The sequence below is a fragment of the Doryrhamphus excisus genome, linkage group LG4, assembly GCF_037039965.1.
Source record: "Doryrhamphus excisus strain RoL-2023G ecotype Guam linkage group LG4, RoL_Dexc_Guam_v1.1, whole genome shotgun sequence".
NCBI classification, from domain to species: Eukaryota; Metazoa; Chordata; class Actinopteri; order Syngnathiformes; family Syngnathidae; genus Doryrhamphus; species Doryrhamphus excisus.
In genome coordinates, this window is record NC_136360.1 from 5,376,935 (window position 1) to 5,377,175 (window position 241).

Consider the following 241-nt stretch of genomic DNA (forward strand, 5'->3'; position numbering starts at 1 on the left):
CATGTCCTACTTCCTTGTTCACACACAACAAAAATCAGCATTTTAGTTAAGCATAGCGACAGACCAGACAGGGAACCTTTGATGGTGTTTTGCATACTATGCATACATTTGTGTGAAGTGGTCATATATGTAAAAATTGTAGATAAACACACTAAGCCTAAATTTTGAAAATGAGGGAGATCCCTGCTATCTATGTTTTTTTTCCCAAGACCACTCAAATTGAATAATTGAATTAAAAAAT